The sequence below is a fragment of the Notechis scutatus genome, chromosome 2, assembly GCF_049901735.1.
Source record: "Notechis scutatus isolate UNSWTSFEM ecotype Mainland chromosome 2, rNotScu1.2, whole genome shotgun sequence".
In the NCBI taxonomy this organism is placed as follows: Eukaryota; Metazoa; Chordata; class Lepidosauria; order Squamata; family Elapidae; genus Notechis; species Notechis scutatus.
Genome location: NC_142010.1, coordinates 248,009,597 through 248,032,961, shown reverse-complemented (window position 1 = coordinate 248,032,961; position 23,365 = coordinate 248,009,597). Strand labels below are relative to the sequence as shown.

The window sequence follows — 23,365 nt, the reverse complement described above, 5'->3', positions numbered from 1 at the left end:
GGTTGGGGCAAAAATCACCTCCATTCTAAAAATCATGACTGTAATGGAAGTTTCAGGTCCGTCGGAACCGGAATCAGGCACAAGCGTCAATGTGGCAGAAAAGCAGGGTAACAAGGGCGCATAACCTTTCAGCCTTCGAGTTGTGAGAACCCGATGCACACTTTCCCAAGAACGATAAGTATTTTTACAAGAAAATATCTCTCTACGATAAGTATTTTTATAAGACATTTCTCTCCTCTCTCCGATTCTCTTACATGGCACCAAGGGTTGACAAAGAACCTATTCAAAAGAAAAGAGGCAAAAAGGTACAGGATCTTTACAAAATTATCTCGGCCACGTTACTCATGTTGACAGTTCGCAGGAGTTCGCTTCTTCAGCAGGTCAGACTTTTATCTGCACGCTCCCGCTTTCCTCCGGTACCCCAGAAAGGGAGGCAGGAAAGAGAAAAGAAAGAGAAACTGCGAGCAAGAAGGAAGAAGCCAGGGGCACAACGTTCCGACACGCGACGCCGGGCGGCCATCAGCTGTCGCGAAGAGGCAGCGAACTCCAGATACGGTCCAGCTGTTCTCCGCGCAAGACTTTCTCGGAAGGCAGAAGCCAAGCCGACGGCCGCGGCAGGCAAGAGCGAGAAGGGGGAGCTTGTTGGTGTTTGGCGCCGGTGGAGGGAGTCATTCCTCCAACTGCACTTCCGGTCGGCATTTTGTTCTGAGAGCGAGCGAGGGCGACACATTCACGCAGCCTCTTATTTTTTCCTCCCTCTTCCTTTCCTCCCTCCCCGGTACCGACTCACCGTAACCCAAGCGATCCCCTCCCTGCCCCGCCCCGACCGCGTCCACAGAAGGAGAGGCGGAGGCGGTGACGGCGGCGGAAGAAGAGAAGGAACAAGCCGCGGCCGAGGAGATCCCCCTCCCCTCCGCTCGCTCCTTTCCTCCCTCCCCTCCCGGGGTTGGTCGCTCGGTGGGTGCGTGAGGTGTTTATCGAATCCGGTTCGGCCCGGCCTGTGTGGATGTTGGGGTGAATCAAGCTCGCTGGGAGGACGACGGCAAGGAGGAGAAGGAAGAAGAAAAATAAAAAGAGGAGGAGGAGGAAGAAGAAGAAGAAGACGGTGGCGGCGGCGACTTCAGGGATTCGCTTCGGCCGCTCTCCTCCCCTCCTCGGCTCTACATGTTCGCTGCACTGAGGAGGAGACGGAAGAGGAGCCAGCCCCCCTCCCGGCCCGGATTATTGTTGTTATATTATCTCCCCTCCTCCTCCTCCCGCTCCGCGGCGGCCCAGTGGCGGATCCTCTGAGGAGGGAGGGGGCGGATTTTTTCCTTCCCCCCGCTTGGTTTTTCGGTTGGATTCAGACGACGCTTAGCTCAGGTAAAAGCCCCCGCTCGCGCTTTTCCGTCTCCGCGTTTCTTCTATTCGCTTGAAGATAAGCAGCGAGTTGGGCCTTCTTTCAGGCGAGGCGGCCCAGTCTGGAAGCAGAGCGGGGATTAGCCTTTTCGGCCGGTGTGGGAGAAAAGAGGGGGTGAATAATGAGTGGCAGCCAGGGGTGTTTCACGTTTCTCTCCGCCTCCTCCTCTTGGGGTTTGTCGGATGAGAGTGGTTTCTGCCGAGCTGCTGGAGATGCCAAGGCCCGGAGGAGGGCGCAGGCCCAGCGGCCAGTGCTTTCACTCCAGCTCGGGGATGAGAGAGCCGAAGTGGTTTCACTGTGACAGGCCTCGGCGCCCGAGAGCAAAAGTGGGAGGAGGAAACAATACAGTTAAACAGCGACTGGGCACCGAACCTGTGCCATATTTACAACTTCGGGGGATGGGGGGGCAGAGTGCGGAAAGGAAAGAGACGAACGTAATAGTCCTAGTCAAAATAGGGGAGAGACGGGCGTCAGTTTGTTTTGCGTTTGCAACAGTTGCATCTTTTATTTGTCTTAGTTTCAAATTTGTAGTTGGATAGGTATGATTGATACTATTGCGTACATCCTCTCAAATGCATAGATTTTATTGAAAAGTAAAACTAGTTCCGAATAATTTTCAGAACAGACATATCCAGTTCACTGGGAGAGTCTATGGGTTGCCTAGTACCATTTATGTCATACTTTCTACATACACAGTGAATTTTGGTCCTTAAGAGGAAAGAGTTATTTGTAAGAATAGGTATCCTATTTGAAAAAGGGTTGTCTATATAGCTACTTGACGTTTTAAAGGTTAGGCCACTGTGAAATCATGCGAATTATAATAATTGAGCCTGCCGTTTTAAGTATGTTTATATGGGAATATGTTTTATTGAAGATAGCGATGCATACCTCTGAATACCCTGATTATTATTGAGTTGAAAAATGTTCTTACTTTCAAATGGGTCTGGTTTGTGTAACTTTGAATCAGATGCCTGAAAGTTAATAATCTAAATAATATTCTCAAATGAAGAATGACTTTAGTAAAAACATTAGGATATTTTAGACACTGGATAGATGCCTGTAATTTCTTCCAGTGTAATTCTAATTTCACATATAGAGAAATCTATTTCTCTGATATAGAAGTATGAGGAATTGTGATATCAGCTGGTCTGATAGCTGTTTTTAAAACCAATTTAAATCCTAGGTGGGTAAGACAAAGTGACATTTAATTGTGCTCAGTTTTTATTGTAGATGTTCTATTTTTTTTTTGAAAGTTAGTCTTATATTTAATATTTTTCAGTAAAGTAACTTGTTAAGAAAGTACAATTGTGCTTTTTAGCCTGATACATGTTTAAAAGGATGAAGTTAATATAGCTGTCACATAGGAGGCGTGTTTTTAATGCTGTAAATCCATGTAGTAGTCAGCAGTGTGTCCGTGATTTGTATTGGTCAGGCAGCAGTTTGAATTTTAAAAAGCCTGAAGATCCTGCTGAGCCCCAAACCCGGCCTCTCTCTCTCCCTCCCTCCCTGTAATCTGCCATTCCTGTCTTTGTGCTGCCTGGGCCTGTTAAACACTGTTTGCAATAGGGCCTCAGGCCTATATGCATGGGAGAGAAACCATTTTCAGACTGAAAAAGTAGCTTTTTATTTTTGAACTTTATTATTTCAAGCATGAGCTACAAGTTGCTTTAAAATATTGCTGTGTGTGTGAGGTTGAGTCTGCCTCTTGTGTGTTTTAACTGTTTATTTTTAAGGACTGGAACAGGTCTAATTTACAGAAAATGAGGGACTGCCCAGAGAATAATCAAATACAGTATTATTCATAATCAGAAAATAACATGTGATGATTCGTCTTTTGCTTATATTAAATATGTGGGATTTTGCTTAAGTTGAAATGAGGTTTATTCTCATATCTTGTGTCTTCAGTAAATTATTTTAATGCAAAATTGGCTCTTGAATCAGTTTTTTATAAGTGTATGGGTTTTTCACTGTTCCTTTGTACTTTATTTAAATATGTATTTAATAATATCCTTATGATATTCTGTGTATTTAAAAGAAATCAGTACATTCAATTTGATGTGTTTCTAAGATGTCTGAACCATTATTTTGATAATACCTAGGCATATTTCAATGTATATAACAATAAACTATGGTGCCAAAACTGTTGCTCTCAAGCAGCTTAGAGAAAACTGCCAGGAAATTTCTTAAAATATAAAATAGAATGTGCTAGTCTAATACTTCCACTGTTTATCATTTTTATTAGGTTATAAGATAAAATACAAAATACAAAAGTAAATAGGAAGACACAGTGGGGGTGGGAGAAGGAGAGAGAAAGTGAGGGAAAACTGGGGAAAAGAAAAAAAGAAACATTGACTTCCGACTCCTGTTGTAGTAAAAAAAGCATTAACATCAGGCCACAACTTTTGTTTTTCCATAATAATGTAAGGTAGCCATTTCTATAAAACATAGCTAGTCTAGTCTAATACTGGATTGGAATGCCATAGTCAATGCAATTTTCCCATAATTTTTGAGTATTTATAAAATGATGCACAATTTCAATTATTTGAGTTCTTAAATAATAATTTTAAAAATAGGTGAATGGCGTATTGATATATTACAATTTCATAATTCCAATTATAGTAATTTTAAATGCAAACATTGTCTTCCATTAAAAAATGATGAGAGCTAAAGATTGAATTATTTACAGGAATTTAAGTAGATTATTATATCTGAGAGAGTTTGTTCTTTTTGTAAACATTTGAAATAATTTCAGAAACAGGAATGCATTTAAAAATTAAGTAAAACTTGAGATTGTCTCTAGTTAGCTGTCTTTTGAACACAGCCATTTTTTCAGTAACATTTAAGAAACTGCTCAAAAATTATTTTGGGCATTCATTCTAACAATGTATCTACATTGTTTATTTTGGTAATATGTGTGTATATATTTGTGTGTGTGTATATGTGTGTGTATGAGAGAGAGAAATCAGTGCATATGGTAAGGATGTAATGTAGCTTGAGATATTTAGTATCTAGATTTCATAGAGATCACAGACAGTGATCTTTTCTGGTTTGGAGTCTGCACAAGTTGTATGCTCTTTAAATATGACAAAGATAGCTTTTGTAGAGTATGCCAATTTATTGAGAATGAAAGAAAATTATTTACAAATTTTGCAGTGATGCTGAAAAAAGTGCCTATTTTATTATAAGAAGCCTCAATGTATTATCATTTTATAATATATCTTAATGTTTCTAAAAGATCAACAAAATTAATAAAAATGAACAATATTCAGATAGGAAGAAAGGAACTCTAAACTATGCCTTGTGAAGAATGTGTTATGTCTGATAAAGATTCATGCATATTTAAAATTGTTTTTGCTTTTGACTACAAAAATTCATTGTCTTATGAAAACAAATCTGATTTATAATATGTAACTTGCTTCCATATATTCCAAGCAGGACTGGAATGCTCTGTTTGTGGGACATTTTGTATCTGAGTCTATAAACACACAAACACAAACTCAGTAGTAATGGCAAGCTGCATTTAGTCCTGCAGTTAGTTATTGTTCAACTATACCAAAGACTTTTGTTTAAAAATGGTAATGATTAAATTTTGTTTGGCTTTACTAAAGTTTTGTTACTAAAGTTTAAGAAGAATTATTTAATAAAACATTTTTCTTTATCATATTTAAATGTATCAGATTTGCAGTTGTGTAAATAGAATTGAAAATGTTATTTTTGCTTGATTATCTCTCATAATTTACACTTTTCAAACTTTTGAATTTTTTTAAATGTATCTTTTAAGAACAATCACTTTAAATGTATTTTTTGAGAACAATCAGCTAAGGTCTTGACCTTCTTTTGCAAAAATCACTGGCTGAACATTCAGTTTTGCCAAAGATATCTTTGTTAACCAAAGAAGTTAGTTTCGAATATTGTGACCTGTTCCAAATACTTGGGGGATAGTTCTCCGTGCTAGGAGGACATAATAGCTATATTTCTCATAACAACCCAAGTAATATAACAGTTACTTTGTATTTCTTATAATGTAGTAGTGGAGCCAAATAAGTTTCAGCCAGGTTAAAAGTAATTGAAGCCAACTCTTATATGAATTATAATTGAGACTGTACATCAATTTGCATATGAACTCATGTTAAAATATTTGCAAAAACTGTTCAGATAATCTGTACTTTACCATGCTGAGATCAATTTAACTTGAACTGAGAGGAGGTCCTGGCTTACCATGTTTAAATTTTGTTTAAAGCTACTTTTTTACCTCCAAGGATAGGAAATTAAAGATAAATTATGGCTTTTCTCCTGGAATTCTGATTTTGAATGCTGAGCAGGGTGGAGTTCTGCTCAAAGAACCTTGGATATAAAATCCCAGACCTGAACATAGCAAAATACTTGCATATGCTGAGTTAGGAAATTGATAGAACATTCTCAATTTAGTTAGGTCTATGTACTTATAGGTAATGTACTATATGTACATTATCTATGTACTTATGTGCTAATAGGAACCTTGGTGGCACAGTGGTCAGAATGCAGTATTGCATGCTAATTCTGCCCATATCCTGGTGGAGTTCGATCCTTACCAGCTTTTAGTTGATTCAGCCTTCCATCCTTCCAAAGTCGATAAAATGAAGACCCAGATTGTTGGGGGCAATGTGCTGACATTATAAACTGTTCAGAGTGCTGTAAAGCACTAAGGATATAAGTCTTAAGTGCTATTGCTATTATACCAGGATATTGTAATTTTTTATTCTCAGCAAATTCTTGAGATCTGCTTTAAGAATACTCCTTATCTGAGATGAACATTTGTGATGATATAATAGGTGAATCATTGGCCAATGTTTTATTATTTGTTGTTATAATGAATGGTCTTGATTAATTTTATATATGACTTTTTGTTCAACTAGGCTCTAGCATAGTATTCACTGTAATATATGGTAATACCAGGCAAAATTCAATAGTAATTAATGTGCAGGTGAGATTTATTCCATTTTCTTTCTCTTTTGCATACTGTTCTACATTGGCTTATATCAATATCAAGATTGCAAGTTTAAAAGCCTAAATTGATTTGTGGCCAACTTTTATTAACTTGTTATATAGTAAGTTTCTGTTTGCAATTATTGCTACATACATGTAATACTAATCATTGAACAGTAAAAAAAAATGATTTGAAGTTATTTGTCAATTTGAAAAGAAAACTATCTTTTGAATGGGTATTATGATAATACAGATTTTTCTCATAAGTATTTTAGGAAATACTTGCATTCTACATACTAAATGAAAGCTAAAGATGCATTCTTATATATCCTTAGCTCTGCATCATTTTAGAACTTCTTAGTTCTAGAGTTTTAGAACCAACTTTACAAGTTAACTCTGAAGTATTGTTAAATAATTGTCCTCTGTGGGCATTACTACCGTTGGCTTCAGAGGTGGTATTCAGCAAGTTCTGACCAGTTCTGGAGAACCGGTAGCGGAAATTTTGAGTAGTTTGGAGAAGCGGCAAATACCACTTCTGACTGGAGATTTTACAGTATCCTTCCCCTGTCATGCCCACCAAGCCACGCCCACAGAACCAGTAGTAAAAAAGTTTGAAACCCATCACTGGTTGGTTTCAAATCAGCCAGGTATACAGATTGCATTTGGCATTTTTATCTATCTATAAACCTATAGATGTTTTTTGATTGCACCAAGGTGTCTATTACTCTTTGCTTTCTTTTGCCACAGTTCTTTTATTTGCAGGTCTTTGTATTTTGTGATTATTTTTAGTTGTTTCTTTTCTATTCTGCTGTCTCCAGATATTGCAATATCCACTATCACTATTAATAATATTGTTCATTGTTGAGTCAGCATATGTTTGGACTGGATTTGGCATTTTTATTCACCTATTGAGTCTTCCCAAGGAACAGAATTAGGCAGATGTGGTTTCTTAAAGGTACCCTGTTTCTCCAACAATATGGCCTCCCCCAATAGGAAGTCCCAGCATGTTTTATAGGCATGAAATGAAATTAAGCCCCTCCCCCCAAATTAAGGCCTATATTAAAACATGCAAAATGGGGGGAATGGTGGGGGGGCTTGCTGTTAGGAAGTACTTTTGTTGCACACCTGGATATGGTGCTACTTGCGTTGACCCTGATACGAAGTGCCCCACCAACGCCATTTTTTCGGGGCTCAAAAAAAAAAAAAAAAAAAGACCCGGCCTTATTATATGAGAAACACGGTATCACAGGATGTAAATAGTTGCAAGTAAAGCTGCCTTTTACAGTTAATTGATGGTGATTTTATCAGTGCTGATGGTGTTCAAGTGGTGCTCAGAATGTTTTGGAGTTGTGCTCAAAGTACCTATTAAATATATTACTATTGATACTATCTTTGCTTTTTTTTTTTGCCCCAGTCGTTCTACTACCTTTTGCAGGTATTTTGCAGGACAGTTGTAAGTCTACAGCAGGGCTGTCAAATTCCTGGCCCATGGGCTGGATGTGTCACACCCTGGCCATGCCCACAACCAATTTAGTAAAGGGGAAAAAAGTCCCAATGTGTCACGTGATGACACCGTGACATGAGTTTGACACCCCTGGTCTAGAATATTATGTGGGAAGTGTCTTCTGTTTGGATTTTAAAATTCTAGTACACTTTAGCTTATTCATTTTCTATTTGTCTCTCTTGTGGTCCCATCAATTTTTTGCTTGCAGATGTTCCAGTGCACTATTGTTGTTCCTTTGTTATGTTGTTGTTTGTAGTCTGTCTGATAATCTTGCTGTAGCTAACTACTGTAGGTGGTCCCTGTTTCTTCAGCTTGTTTGCTGTCTGTTGTTGTCTTCTCAATTCCTGGCTTTGTTGCAGGGTGTTGTTTTTTTTAAAGCTTGGACATGTGCGGCCAGAATTAGCTCCTCTGTTTGTCTCTTCAATTTCCTACTCTTAGCCATTGCCAAATCTTCTTGTTATCTGCTTTGCCTGCTTTTAACAAATGTACTGGTCATGTGCATTATTTTATTTTCTGTGCTTCATTTGGTCTTTCTTATAGACCAGTCTGGTCTCTTCAGTATTCAGCCTTCATGGTATGCTAACTTCATTGTATCTTCTTCATTGTTTGAACAATCATTTGTATAAAATGATATAGGGTTTCCTGTCTGAGCAGAGAGTTGCACAAGAAGACCTCCAAGGTCCCTTTCACTCTGTTATTGCCCTTCAGATATTCTCCGTGTCCTTTTTTCTTCAATTGTTAGGTTTACTTGGCAACATTCCACACCTGCCTACAGATAGTCCTTGATTTATAACAGTTCATTTAATGAGAATTTGATGCTACACTGGTATTGAAAAAATGACGTATGACCATTTTTCACACATGACCATTGCTGAATCCCCATGGTCACATGATCAAAATTCAGATGCTTAGCAACTGACTCATATTTATGATAGTTGTAGTGTCCAAGCTCATGTGATTACCTTTTGTAACCTTCTGCCAAACAAAGTCAATGGGGGAAACCAGCTTCACTTAACAAAAATGTTACTAATTTAACAACTGCATTGATTCACTTAACTGTGGCAAGAAAGGTCGTAAAATGAGGCAAAATTCACTTAACAATAGGTCTCATTTAACAACAAATTTTGGGCTCATTTGTGATCGTAAATTGAAGATCACCTTTATTCTGCACATGCATCTTCCACAATTCCTTTTACAATTAGAGCCAGGAATAGTTTATTATTTTAAAATTACGGAAGCGGTAAAAGCATAAAGAAGTTGCAGGATATAGTTAACACGCTGTGCTACTCTTGTTTCATTCTGGGGCAGCTTCTGTAACAATAGTTGAAATTTTGCTTCTGACACTCAAATTTGAACATACTATGAATGAGTTTGAAATGTATGTTTTATTTTATGGTCTGTAGTAATCCAAAATAAAGTTTAGATTATCACCCTAGAATAAAATATATTCAATTTTAAACTAAACATGTAGAATTAGTATCCATTACAGTTAAGAAGCTGGCATGGTGATTGTGCAGATTCTGGTGTCAAAATCAGAAATGATGTCTTAGTGTCATAAACAACAAACATAAAAAACTAATGATTATTAGCATGAGATACATCTACCCTAATTGATATTTGAGGTAATACAGGAATAATAAAAATAAAGTCTAAATAGATTAGTGCTCTTACAATAAAGGTGGCAGAATAATCATATACATTCCATTGATTATGCCCCTTATGCTTCACAAAAATGCACTTTAAGTGATAAGAATAGTATATTTTCCACTCAAAATGAACTACTCTTTCCTGATTTGCCTGAATAATGTTGAACAAGGAAGAGGCCTGGAGTGGAGAAGTACAGTATGAATTGCATATATGTATCTTTTAATATATCAAGTCAATAGCAGTTGTCTCCTAGTGCAGGGGTCACCAACCTTTTGGACCTCAGGGACCACCAAACTCATATTTTTAAATCCCGAGGACCACTAATACGAATTTTTAAAAAAAGTTAATATATTTAATATAAAAAAATTATTTTTATATTAAATTTAAATTTAATATTAAAAAATTATTTTAATATAAAATATATAAACACACACACACATATAAACATATTTTTAAAAAATATAAAAATGCTTATTTAATTATAATAAAATCATAAATGCTTAATCATCTGTGTAGCAGAGTGAAGAGAAAGGGAGGCCACTCTCATCCTTTGGGGGGAAATATGATTTAATATTGCTGCAATTCAAAAGAAGCCACACAGTGCCTGGAGGGTGGGAAGATCTCCATGGGGAGGAACCAGAAAATGGAAGAAAAGCAGAAACCCCCCCTAATCTGGTCTCCTGTCATCTCATATCTCCCCCAAGTCAGAGGAAACCTCTCCCTCCTTTGCCAGGTGTTGTTGCCTGGAGTTGGAGGAGGGAAGGAGGGCCAGGCTGGAAGTGCTGAGGAAGATGGGCTCCTAATAACCAGGCAACACCCCCCCATGCCAGTCTGCCCGAGACTAAGCTCCACATTTCTCCCGCTGCTCCCTATGTGGAGGCCGAGGGGGGGGGGTCGAGCCCAGAAAAGCTAGAGCTCTCGCCTGCACAAACAGGCTGGTTATTAGGAGCCTGTCTTCCTCAGTGCTCTTTTGGTCTGGGCATTTGGTCTCCCCCCCCCTCGCCCCATGCCAAAGGAAAGCCAGCTAGGCTTCTTCCCTCCTACCCTTCCCCCTGCTCCCTTCCCCCCCACTCAATCCTACTTCTGGACAGAGGAGAGAGCGCTGGAAACGTGTGTTGGCATTTCCAACACGCATTTCTCCAGCGCTCGCTCACAATTCTTCGCGTTCCTCCAGTCCTGGCTTGCTGAGGGGGGAGAGCAGCCCTGACGTCTCTGCTGCCCCCCCCAGGAAAAGAAAGAGAGGAGAAACATAGCTCTTGCTGGGGCAAAAGAGCAGAGATCGGAAGGCACAGGCAACAGAAAGCGGTGCTTTTCAAAGGCGGCAGCTTCTGTCTTCTCTTGCCTGTGCCTTTCTCGATCTCAGCTCTTTCGCCCCAGCGAGAGCTATGTTTCTGCTTGCTTTTCCTGTGCTTTCCCCGGGCAGCGATGGCTGGGACCATGGAGGGGGGGCAGCAGAGCAGAACACCAAGGACAAGGAAACTGACACCGCCACTGCTGACCCATTCCAGACCTCTGAACTGGATGGTGAGCGCAGACTTGCCCCTTCCCCAGCCAGTACTTTTCCTGCCCTTGGGCTGTCCCTGCAGCTCGTGGCCATTGAGGAAGAGCCCAGGCCAGGAGAGGCAAACTGGAAGGTGCAGGAGTGCTGTGCAAATCTAAGTAGTGTGGTGCTCCTGCACCTTCTGGCCATCTCCATCACCACTTCATCCCGTCTGTACCACCAGCCCCCTCTTGCTGCAACAGCACCATTACCTTGTCCTGGCTGGTGAGGGCTGTGGTGCTTTTTGCAGGTTTGCGCTCAGTTGAAGGGTGGGGGCCAGCGGGTGGCCGGGCCATAATCCAGGGCGCAGCCTGGATTAATTGCTTTGGGGGGTGCTTTGGGGGGACATTTCTCTGTGGCCCACCCAAATTTTCTCACCGACCACCAGTGGGCCGTGGCCCACCGATTGGCGACCACTGTCCTAATGAGCATCTGAATTTCCTGTACAGAATAATTATTAATTGGCCAGCATACAATTTAAAAAGGAGCAGGTCCTTATGCTATCAAATAAAAGCACAGATCTGTCTCTCCCCCACTTCAAATGCAGGAGAGAAGCAGGGTGAATAAAACTTGAAACTTCAAGAAGTTTCATCTGCAAGCAGCCTGTAGTGTTTCCTTTTTCCTTTTCTTCTTTCTTAGCTAGTATATTAAGTTAGGAAGCCAATGAATTAGTACCCACCATTATATGTTGTATAGAGATGATTCTGAATATTATGAGCAATTGCATGAAGAACATGGTTTTCACCATACTTTGAACGCATAATAGAACTATTGAACCTCAACTCAATATTTTGAGTGCATAATAGACATTTGAAAAAATAGGTTTACGCTGAGATAGCCAATATAAAGGAACATTATGTTATGACTTTCCTGATCACCAAAACAAATTTAAAAAGTGTACAAGAATATAATGTTAATATGATACTTAAAACAAAAAGTGGAAAAATAATTATGCCTTTCCAAGGATTATCAGTTAAAAATGCTGTATATAATTACAATTTTTGCACTTTGATGCATCAATATGGAACCTGTAGAGACATTGCTAGGTAGCAGATAAGATTAGTATGTTTCTGTTTGCTGAGATGTGCATCAGCCAAGAATGCTAATATGGGAAGTGTGAAGAAAGTTGAAATATTTCTAAGGAAGTATTCGTGTGTGCAATGTGAGATCACTTGTTCTCATAATTCAGTATGGAGATTAGGCAGCAGCTTGTACATGCAAATAAATTTTTGAAAAAAAAAGTTTAAATAAGTCCTTGATTTTTTATTGCTTCTAATTCTCTAATTTATTTTGTCTCTTAATTGTTGTATTGTATTAAGATTAGATTTTAGCTTATAAGATATTGTACTACTGAACATTAGTTTCTATGAATTATATATAATTTTTAACTTGTTTTATTTTTGTGTAATACAAAATAATCATGTTTTGAGACACTGAGGTTCAAAAGTATTGTGCTTGAGTTTTCTACCTATAATATAGCTCCCTATTCCTATTTATACACAATTTTTAAAACTCAGCAGGTAATAGTTGGGATATCTCTCAAATATGGATAGGCAGGTGGCTTCAGCATGAAATTTACCTGCATATCTTTGATTATTTCTGCAATATGTGACTGCATATTTAACCTTTGATTTTAAAGCTGTTCTGTGATTTTAAACCATTGGACTCATTGCTGCTGCTATTATATAGCAGGAATACTATTACAACTCAAAGTAATTTGATTTAATTCTGCAGTATTTTTGTCCTTTTAGCAATAAGTGCTATTTTCAGTTTGTTAAAGCAAGATTCATGCAATTTAAGAACAGACCAATTCTCAAGTAAATTAGTCAACATAATAGTTCTCTAACCTATTTACAATATTTATTTTGTAGTAAACATCAGAGAAAAAGCAAAACAATTATTGGTATTAGAATTATGTCTCCCTTCTCTTATTTTTTCTCCTCCAATGATTTCTTAGATAAAATTGTCTATTGTCTATTCTCACATAATAGAACTACACTGGTTTCTCATTAATATTCTCATATTTGAGCATGGTTAGTGTATGAAAATGGATAATCTGTTCCTTTAGCTGGGAATTTATGTTGCAAATTAAATCATATATCAGATTTTAAGTCATAAGGAATGAGTGTTAAATGCTGATTCTGAGAAAAGGAATGTAAACATTTTTAATATTCAGATTTAGTTTGTTTGTGCTTACTTTGAAAAAGCCATAATTAGAATTTCCAGGAATGTGTGCATAGACTTGTACTAAACATCTGAGACATAGAATTTATAGATTAAGCATGTTTTATCTGTGGTCTAACATTATGTCTGTTTCCCTAATCCTATACCTTAATAGTTTCTGAGTTTAGAGAATTTGAGTTGACAATTTTTCAATTGAGTCTCCTCCACATATTTGTTGTTTGAATGCATCCTCTTTATTTTAATACAACTCTTTGGTCACTGCTGCTTACATAATTGTTCAAGTTGTTCAATTATTTGCTGTCACTATATGATACAGATACTAAGATGAAATGTGCAGTTGTTTGTTTGCCAAATAAGGACTCTGCTACTGTAACTCCTTTCAAAATGTGTTCTTTAGCAAAGAATCTATGCAGGTTGAAGCTCAAAAATTCACTAAGTGTCAAATCTTATTAAAAAAATCTGCAAAGCAGGTTGATATTTATAGTCTTATTTTAATAACATGGATGTGATAAGATTTGAAGTTGAGAGATATACTGATAGTTCTGAAATTGCATTACATAAAAAAAGAACAGCAGTCTGTAATACAGCTAAGGAAAAACCAAAATTTATACCATGTGAAACTGTGGAAAGGGAATACTATAGATACCTGGACCCTCTTTGGGAAGGGTGATCCAGAATTTCATCTCCAGGGCCACGTGGATAAATATTTGAAGCATTTAGAGGATAAAATCACTTGGATTTGTTTGCAGTTGGATTCCAAGCATGGTACAAGTCCTGTGGAGATGGCCAGGGAACAGACTTAACAAATTATCTGGGAATGGTTTGTTCTCAGTTGTACGGGTCAGAATCCAAAGTGTAGGCTGTCTCCTGCTTCTTTGCTTAAAGACGGCGTCAATCAAAGTTTAGTCCAATCCCCTTTCTACTGTGCATGCCCAGTTTTTGACTCCATGCAAAGAAGACACAAGGAGAGAGTGCTTAGAAAGAAAGATAGAAAATATAGGATCAACGCTTTGGATTCTTCGAGAAAAGAAGAGAGAAAAGAGAAAGAGTGAAAGTCAGCAAACCGTGAGTAAGCGAAAGAGCTGGGACTTGTGGAATTCAAATGCTGTCACCTGCATATTAGATCCATGCCTTTCCTGGCTGGTGAAAGCCATCTGAAAGGTATCATGTCCATGCATTGGTGAATTCATCCTTGTCAGAGGGAGTGTTTCTGGCTACTTTTAAAGGGGAACCGGTGCTTCTCTACACAAGAAACCATTGCTGGATCTTGTTGCACAGTTTTTGTCCAGTCTCCCATCTGCTCTCTCCATTACTTTTCAACATCTACTTGAAAACGCTGGATGAGATTATCTATCTTCACAGCATGAGGTATCACCAATATACTGACCAATTATTATCTCTGTCCTGTGTGAAGTGATGTTGCTGTGGATATTTTTTCATGATGCCTAGAGGTTGTTGAAGTCTGGATGGGAAACTAAAAGACTTCAGCTGAAACCTGGTAAGACAAGTGGCCCTTTCTATCCCAGGAGTTTATAACAATAACAATAGCATTTAGACTTGTATATCGCTTCATAGTGCTAGTTTACAGCACTCTAAGTGGTTTACAGAGTCAGCATATTGCCCTCAACAATCTGGATCCTGATTTTACTGACCTCAGAAGAATGGAAAGCTGAGTCAACCTTGAGCTGGTTAGGATTAAACTCCTGGCACTGAGCAGAATCAGCCAGTAATATTGCATTGTAAGCACTGCGCCACCATGTTCTTTTATCATCTTTGATCTTGGGTGGGATTGCACTACCCCAGACCGGGTGGGTAACTTGGGGATCTTCTTGGACTCATGACTCCTGCTCGAAGAGCAAGTGGTGGCCATGGCCAGGAGGGCCTTTCCGTAACATCGTGTTGTGCAATGATTATACCCTCGATAGGGAGGCTCTTCACTGTGTCACTCATGCCCTGCGTCATCTCTCAATTGGACTATTAACAACATACTCTACATAGGGCTACCCTTGAAAAGAATTTAGAAGCTTTAGCTGGAGCAGACTATGGCTGTATAAGCCATGCTAGGTGCCTGAAGAATTGGGTTCAATTCAAGATATTGGTTATCATCTATAACAGTGATCCCCAACCTTTTTTATGCCGCAGCCTGGTACCGGCATCAGCTGGGAGCCGCGGCCCGGTACCGGCATCAGCTGGGCGGCGCCATCTTTTTTTGATGAAAAAGTGCTTCCGGTGACCTCACCGGAAGCACTTTTTCATCAAAAAGATGGCGGCGCGCTCGGTGAGCTTTTCCGGTAGAAATGGCTTTCTACCCGGAAAAGCTCATCGAGCTTTGCCGCCATCTTTTTGATGAAAAGTGCTTCCGTGAGCTTTCTACCTGGAAAAGCTCACCGAAGCACTTTTTCATCAAAAAGATGGCGGCGCCCAGCAAACCAGCGGCCCAGTAGGACTTGTTCCACGGACCGGTCCCGGTCCGCGGACCGGTGGTTGGGGACCCCTGATCTATAAAGCACCAGGTGGCATAGGGTCAGTTGCCTACAGAACCAGCCTTGCCCCAAGACATCAGCTTGCCTCATTCAGGGAGGGAAGGTATGCTGCAGATCCCGTCAATCAAGGAATTTCATCTGGCAGGGTCTAGGAAGAGAGCCTTCTATAGTCCTGCCTTGTGGAATATCTTGCCCCCAGAAGTGAGAAAGGCCCCCACTCTCTTAGTCTTCCCTAAAGAGGTCCAAATGTTGCTCTGCAGCTTCAGGTGGGGGTATAGAGGATCACACAGCCGTGAAGTTGGCTAGCCGCATGAGTTTCCCCTAACTGTAATAACCAATGAAAATGGCCATCTTAGTGTTATTGTTTTTTATTCTTTTGAAGTTTATAATCTCATTATTCTATAATTTCAATTTTTAAAACTCTAACTTAAGTTTAAGGTTAATTTTATATGTTGTTTTATTTATTTATTATATTATATTGTACACCACCTAAAATGTTTCTTTGAGGGAGATGATCAGTTTAGAAATCTGAAGTATAAAATAGATTTTATTATTGGTTTAGTACGCTAATATACACACACCCTAAAGTAAATGCTGAAATTTAGTTCATAATCCAGAATCTTTGGAACTGGAGCTGCATGCGGGATGAAGCAATAAATACATATTTTCCCTGTTAAGTGGATTGTTCTTTGCTAAATTACTGCTGCTGCTATAGTAGCTTCATTTTACCAGAATTTAAAATTTTCCTCCATGCTACTATGAGAGTCCAGGATAGGGAAAGACTCTTCCTACGTCATCGAGCTGAGTCTGCCAAAGCTATAAAAGCCAACCCCTGCTGCTGGCCCCCAGTGGAGCCTAGTTGTCGCGGAGAATGGGGAGCCGCTCTCCTTTAGCGTTGAGGCTTCGGCTCTGGGGCACTGGATCAGCAAAAGTGAGTTTGGGACTGGGATTGCTTGTAGAGGCCTCCCACGCTCTGATTAACAGCGCGCAGCCTGGGGAAGTTTTTTTGGCTGTGCTGATCAGCTGTGAGTCGGGTGCGGTTTTGGAGCGCCTTTTGGATGGCGGTGCTACAAGGAGGATTGGGCGTTAATTAGACTCTAACCAAGAACGAGGCTTGCTCAGACCTCACAGCGGGACCCCGCTCACCTGGCTTCTAATTCAGGGTGACACATTAGTGAAGCATCTCCCAGTGCCTCCAGTGTTTAGCCCTTGATAAAATGGAAAGCACACAGGCCCTATCTGATCAAACGGGCCTTGAAGGGGCCCATTCTTATGAATGGTGGCCAGCAAAGAGAAGGAGGCAATGTGGCCATTCAACCAAGAGAGAGGTAGCGGCAAAAATTAAGGCCAAGTCCTTCGCAAAATCCAAACTCACGGCTGAAAAAAGACGTGGTCTTGGAGAAGCAATTTGCAAAGAGCCTGGAGCAGAGAAGTGGGCGGAGCCAACATCTTCTCAGTCTGGGGATCTGCAAGCCAGACCTCAGGCTATATCTAGGGCTGGAGAGGCAGAACTAGGCTCCACCAGTCGTCTTCAGGCATGGTCCCCAGAGAGAGCAGCTGAGGTTGTTTTTCCCTCAAGATTTGAGTAGATCTGGGCCTAGTTTTAGACAGGCTGTCTGGGTTCCAATCCTCAGGGTAATTGACCGCAAGGTGGCCATAGGCAGAGGATGGAGGCCATCTTTACATCTACAGCTGCTAGCCTTCACCCAGTGGATCCATCTATAAGCTATACTCCTGGCTCTTTGTGATCCCAAAGGCCGTGGGGGTGGAGGGCAATCGACACAATCTCCTGCAAGGTTTTCCTTTCGCCGGATACGACAACAGCACACAGTTCCACTATCTGCAATCCCACTCCTAGGAAAGATGATTTCCTGTATAGGCATCGTTCTGTGGGCCCACTTCCATGCCCGGAATCTGCAATGGTTCCTGCTGCCATTTCAACGGGCGGGAACCAGCCAATCATCCATCAGAGTTCAAGTTTTTCCACCAGTCTTACTGATGGCAGTCCCAGGCCATCAGGAAAGGCCATTTTTTCAAGGAGCCAGAAAGACTCACAATCATGACAGATGTCAGCCTTTATGGCTGTGGGGGGGGGCATTTGCAAAGCGAGATAGCTCAGGGTTGTTGGTCCCAGGCAGACAAGTCTCGCTCCATAAATTGGCTGGAACTCAAGGGTATCTTTCTGGCTTTGAGACATTTCTGGGACAGGGTGACAGGGTCCCACGTGTTGATCATGACGGACAATGTGGCCGCCATGGCCCATGTCAACAGACAAAGGGGGACCCGGTCCAAATCCTTGATGCAGGAGGTTGAACGTCTGGGACTGTGGGCAGAGAGGCATCTTCTGTCCCTCAGAGCAGACCATATCTCAGGGGTCGACAACATACAGGCCGACTGTCTTGAGTCGAGCCAGGGTTGACCACTCGGAGTGGTGCCTTCGTCCCTGTTCCAGGAACTGTCCAAGAGGTTCGGTCCCCCAGTAGTCAACCTATTTGCAACACCCCAGAATGCACAGGTAGAAAGATTCTTCACCAGGTTCCCTACCTAGGGAGCAGAGGGGACCAATGTACTTCGGAGCAGATGGCCTCCTGGTCTCCTCTACGGCTTCCCCCCTTTTCCTTTAATTCCATTCATTCTTTGGAAGATGTTGGAGGAGAAGATGGAGCTGGTGCTCCTGACTCCTCATTGGCCCACATGTCCCTGGTTCACTGACCTGGTGAACTTGTCAGTCACTCAACCGTGGAGAATCCCGCCAGGCAGGATTTTCCTCAGCCAAGGAGTCTTGCTACATCTGGAACCTCAGTGGTTCAAGTTGGTTGCATGATGCTTGAGTGGAAATCATTGAAAGAGACAAACGTATCCGATAAGTTCATAAGAACATCCAGGCATCACGTAAGCCATCCACCAATTGCATCTATGATGCCACCTGGAGAGCTTTTTGCAGTTGGTGCTCTAAGTCAGCCAGGGAGCCTTCATCAGCTACTGTCACTGATGTGTTGATGTTCCTACAGGAAGGTTTAGATAGAGGGCTCTGATCAAATAAACGCCGCAGACAAGTTGCAGCCTTATCCTCTGTGTTGTACTGGGATAATTATGAGTCTCTGTCCCACCACCTATGTGTAGGTTTTTGAGGGGAGCCTCAAACCTGCATCCTCCGGTAGTCCATAGATATCCCACTTGGGATCTCCCAAAAGTACTCCAGGCCCTGATGGGACCCCCATTTGAGCATCTAAGGTTGGTGACTCTCCGCTTCTTGACACTCAAAGTATCCTTCCTGGTGGCTATCACGTCAGCCAGGAGGGTGTCAGAGTTGGCAGCTCTCTCTGTGAGACAAGACTTACGCATCTTTCATGAGAACAGAGTGGTGCTATGCTTAAACCCCACTTTTATTCCGAAGAGCAATTCTTGGTTCCACAGGGCACAAGAACTAGTCCTACCAGACTTCTGCCCTAAGCCTTGACATGAGTTGGAACACAAGCTGCATATACTGGATGTGCAGAGAGCTCTCCGTATATATGTTAAACAAACTGCAGCTTTTCACAAGATGGAAGCGATGTTTGTGTCCTTCCAACCAGCTTTCTTAGGGAGCAAGACTTCTGCATCCATGATGGGCAGATGGATCAGGGCTTGTATTTCCACAGCTTACAAGACTTTATCTCTCCCAGTCCCCAAGAAGCTTTCAGCACACTCTACTAGGAGCGCAGCCAGGTTGGCTGCTGGGCTACTCAGGCGTCCATTGAGGAAATTTGCAGTGCAGCAACCTGGGTGTTGCCTTCTCCATTTATCCAGCACTATCAACTGGACTCCTTTGCCTGTGCAGAAGCAGCATTTGGCAGGAGAGTGCTTCAGAAGGTTCTTTCAGTGTCAGACTGAGGGGACCAGACATAGACCGTCCCTTGGACATGCAGGCTTTGGTATGTCCTTCTCCTGGACTTTCCTAGCAGCGTGGAGGAGAATGGGCATTGGTAGACTTACCTGAGATGCCCTTTCTTTACAAGAAGGGCACAGACCTGACTGTGGACTCAGTGCCACAGATCCTGGACTTTCTATAAACAGGACTCGACAAAGGGTTCTCTCCTAGTATGCTACAATGGCAGGTAGCAGCCCTATCCACCGTGTTACACTACGGGAAGAGTAATTCCTTAGCTCATCATCCAGTCGTCTGCTCCTTCCTCAAAGGAGCTATCAATCTTAAACCTCCAACAGTCCACAAATATCCTTCTTGGAACCTGTCGACAGTATTACAAGCCCTTACTCAGGACCCGTTTGAACCTCTTTAGTTTATAACCCTGCAGTTCTTAACGCTCAAAGTTGCCTTCTTACTGGCCATCACATTGGCCCGGTGCATATCAGAATTGGCAGCTCTTTCCATCAGGGAAGACCTCTGTATATTCCATGACAACAGAGTTGTCCTGCACGTCGACCCCTCCTTCATCCCAAAGGCAAATTCTCGTTTCCACAGGGCTCAGGAGGTCATTCTTACTGACTTTTGCCCTGCTCCTTCACACGACAGAGAGCACAGGTGGCACAAATTGGATGTTTGGAGGGCTCTTCGCAGGTACATCAAATGTTCATCAACGAATCATAAAACTGAGGCCCTGTTCGTCTCATTTCAGCCATCTTCAATGGGCACTAAAGTCTCCTCTTCAACTATAGGCGGCTGGATCAGGGCTTGTATAGCGAAGGCCTACAAGACCCAGACTCTTCCAACACCCAGATGGGTAACAGCTCACTCGACCAGAAGCGCAGCTACCACAGCTGCCTGGGCGACGCAGGCCTCACTTGAGGACATCTGCAGGGTGGCTATGTGGTCCTCCCCGTCTCCATTCATACAGCACTACAGACTGGAAGCATATGCCTCAGCTGATGGCGGCCTTTAGAAGAAGAGTGCTACAGCGAGTGCATACAGATGGGAGTGCACAGGACCAGACTTCTTCCTGCCCATAGGGACTGCCAGCTTTGGTATGTCCCATATGTGTGGATTATCCCAAAGGCATGCTGGAGAATAGGCATTGACTTACCTGAATGCAGTTTCTCAGCATGCCTTGGGATAATCCACTCCCACCCTGGCAAACGTCTGGTCCAGTGTCCAGGTGGGAAGCAAAGCCAATGCCACAGGAAGATCATCAAATAGCTGCACCTTTTTTTTGTGACTGGGGCTAGGGGGCTTCCTGCCCCGACAGGAAGAGGTGTGGCAAAGATTGATGACTCAGTCTCTGGGCAGAAAGGCAGATTCAACCCATATGTGTGGATTATCCCAAGGCATGCTGAGAAACTGTGTTCAAGTAAGCCAACACCTATTTTACCAAAAGCAGTTATGTACTAGCTATTTTATACAAATATAGGAATAGTGACTTGTATTTTTCTATCACATTTTAAAGTGAAGCTTCTTCAAGATAGTGACCATGATAACATTATTAAAAAGTAGAATATAAAATATTGTCAAATAAAATAGCAGCATAAAATACTTGTAAAACTTTAAAAGCAAATGTTAGAATTATTCATTTAAAAATGGACTGAGACCTCAAGGTATTTAGGCTCCTTTTAAATTGACTGGTATTTCGTAAAGATGAGGTCATGCAAAAATATGCTTTTTAAATATCCTATTTGATCTTATTTGTGGTTATTGGACAAAGCAGTATTTCCTGTTCAAGAATCTGGGCAATTTGTTCAGGCATGGCAAATTTTCAGATATCCTAATCTCATCTTTATTTAAAGTTTTGAAGGTAGTCATCAACGTTATACTGAACCTAGACATTACATTTGTAAGTTTAATTAATTAAAATAGTTTAGTCATATTACTATATGTTATTTATTTACTAAATGGTATATTTACTTGCTTTAAGTTATTTGTAAAATTGTTCTATCTGAAGAAACTGTGTGGGGGCAAAAATGAAAGACTAGTGACATTTTCCATTTCAGATTTGGTGTGGCTTGCTAAGCTCTCTCTCTCTCTCTCCCAGTGTTTTTCTCTGAGTCCTTTTTGTATTATCTCAAAGAATTGAAGGAAATTTGTAGAAAAATTATCAGATTTTTGTAGAATAATGAATAAAATGCTTAAGTCAAGGTAAGTTATTAAGTGGAATTTTTTATTTTCTCCCAAAACGATACCTAAAAACTATGTAACATAGCTTTTTTATCCTAGGGTCATTGAAGTTCCTATTCTGATAATAAGCAATTTTTGTAACAGTAAGATAGTTGACCAGCAGTGGTGTTTGGGCTGACTTGATCTCTGTTTGCCATGGCAGAACAAGAGTCATACCTGCAGGACTGTTCTTTGGAAAAATAATAAGGGTGATAATGAGTCACTCTGAAAGATGTCTATTAATGTTGACAAGCCCATATTTTTCAATTCCAACCACTAATTCTGCCTTCCACTCATTTTTTCTACAAACATTTTAATGCTTTTATTAACACTAGTTCTTTCCAAACATTTGATGATCCAAGTATGTGGTAATGAATCAAATGTATTTATATAATCAATCTAGACCCTATATAAATTGTTTTTTTGGATTTTGCAATTCTTTTTTTATTAGGTTTTTTTAAACTTAAACATATTGAACAGTGTGTCATCTGGGTACAAAGTCTCTGTGCTATTACAATCAAAATTTACAGTATTGGTTACATTGATAATAATTCTCTAATCTTACAATAATAATAATCAGGATTATAACTATTTCTCCCTCTTAACATATTTTCTAATGAAAATATATATTAGGTATAATAATCTTAATCATATTAATAATCATTATCATATTGTTTAATCTATCAATCAGAAGTTGATTTTTTCTTCTTCTTTTTTTTCTGTTCTACTGGAATGATGTTACTTTCTTCTAAATAATCTTGGATGTTGTCTACTATTATTCCTGTGAGTATATTAAACATTGTAGGCAAGCATGTTATTGGCCTGTAGGTTTCTGATTTTTTTCTTTTCATCATTACTAACCAGTTGCTGATTTCTCTACAGCAGTGGTTCCCAAACTTTTTCAGTCCACCGCCCCCTTGGTGCTACAAATTCATCCTCAGTGCCCCCCACCCAGGGGTGGGATTCAAATTTCTTAACAACTGGTTCTTTGGGCATGGCTTACTTTGTGGGATTGTGACTGGCTAGGTGTGGCTTGCTGGCTGGGCATAGTTTGGTGGTCATGTGACTGGGTGGGCGTGGCCAGGTGGCCATGTGACTGGCAAACCAAATATAAGTGGTCCTCGTTTAATGGCTGGTTGCTTAGTAAGTGTTCTAATTTATGACTGACCTCCCCAGAGCTACTTGACCTATTTTTGGAGTTTTGACAGCCATGCACACACACCCGCCCCCCCCTTCTAACCCTGCTGGAGCAGGTGGTTGGACTAGATATCTCAATCACTTTCCCCTCCCTCCCTCCCTCCCTCCCTCCCTCCCTCCCTTTCTTCTTTTTTTCTTTCTCTTTCTTTCTGTCCCTTCCATCCTCCCCTCTTTCTTTATCTATCCTTTTTCTTCCTTTCTCCATTTTTCTTTCCCTTTTCTCTTTTCTTTGTCTCTTCCTTCTCTTTCTCTTTCCCTCTCTTTCTCTCTCTCTCCCTCCCTCCATATCCCATTCACTTTCTCCTCCCTCCCTCCCTCTTTCTCTCATTCCCACTCTTTCTCTCTCTTTCCCTTTCTCTCT

General features: G+C 40.9%; 1 protein-coding gene across 3 annotated transcripts in view; it reads left to right on the top strand.

Annotated features, from left to right (window-relative positions):
- Positions 1-460: 460 nt before the first annotated feature.
- Positions 461-23,365, top strand: part of NIPBL (NIPBL cohesin loading factor) — a 157,388-nt gene continuing 134,483 nt past the window's right edge. For 2 of the 3 annotated variants that reach the window (XM_026666409.2, XM_026666412.2), the window contains exon 1: positions 461-1,362. The gene's annotated coding sequence lies outside the window, so the exon portion shown is untranslated. The remainder of the gene's footprint in view (positions 1,363-23,365) is intronic. The other variant, XM_026666413.2, reaches the window with a different exon arrangement.